Source organism: Cyprinodon variegatus, unplaced genomic scaffold, assembly GCF_000732505.1.
Source record: "Cyprinodon variegatus isolate N-32 unplaced genomic scaffold, C_variegatus-1.0 Scaffold110, whole genome shotgun sequence".
Taxonomy (NCBI): domain Eukaryota; kingdom Metazoa; phylum Chordata; class Actinopteri; order Cyprinodontiformes; family Cyprinodontidae; genus Cyprinodon; species Cyprinodon variegatus.
The window spans coordinates 1429878-1430128 of record NW_015150563.1 but is presented as its reverse complement, the minus strand read 5'-3'; positions in this window follow the sequence as shown (position 1 = coordinate 1430128).

Genomic DNA, 251 nt, shown 5'->3' with positions numbered 1-251 from the left:
TTTGAGATATCAAAAAAGTACTCCAGAGTGTTGTTCAGCATGGGGGTGAGTAGAAAATGAAGGCTAATCATGTTTTGGGTGTACTATTCCTTTAAGCAGCGACCAGACCTCTCTTCGGCGCCGGAGTGTTGACCAGTTTTGGTTAGCGGAACCTGAGCCTCAATCTGAACTAAGAATCTCTGTCTGCTCTAGAGAGTAACCTGATCCTAATCAGTCTCTGTTCTCTCTGCTCACAGGAAACTCGACTTAAC